Source organism: Coturnix japonica, chromosome 2 (assembly GCF_001577835.2).
Source record: "Coturnix japonica isolate 7356 chromosome 2, Coturnix japonica 2.1, whole genome shotgun sequence".
Classification (NCBI taxonomy): domain Eukaryota; kingdom Metazoa; phylum Chordata; class Aves; order Galliformes; family Phasianidae; genus Coturnix; species Coturnix japonica.
This window is the reverse complement of record NC_029517.1, coordinates 38,069,087-38,069,628: the sequence shown is the minus strand read 5'-3', so window position 1 is coordinate 38,069,628 and position 542 is coordinate 38,069,087.

Sequence of the window (542 nt, the reverse complement as noted above, 5' to 3'; positions counted from 1 at the left end):
AATAATAATAACAATCTGTGATGGGCTTTGCTAAGAAGTGACCTGAATTTTGCTCCTGCTTGTTATGGTTTTGCAATTTGGTTGGTGTTGGTATTCCACATCAGAATTTTCCTCTGACAGGAAATGTTTGGAAGCCATAGTCTCTCGCTTCAGGTTTTTTTCTGGACCTCTGAGTCTCAGTTGCATTGTTGGTATGTGATATCTGTGGCAAGAGCACACTGCATGCTGCAGAATGAAACCTGCTCACTTAACCACAGTCACTCCTTCAGTGTGCCAAATAATCATTTACAGGCTCTTGGTACGGCTTTTTTCCCTCGTAGCTAAGAGGTTTTGTTTTAAGGAAGAAAATACCTGAAGACGCATCTGTGTTATTATGAACCCCAGTGTCCACAAAGCCATGTAACAAAGTGCTGTCTGTACCATCCTGGTCACAAATGCTCAGATTAACAAAGAGGGTGTTCCTTGGTGTGAAGAAACAGTCTTCAAATGAGCTACTGCTGACTACAACAAAGCTGTCTCGTTTCATGCAAAATACATTGAAC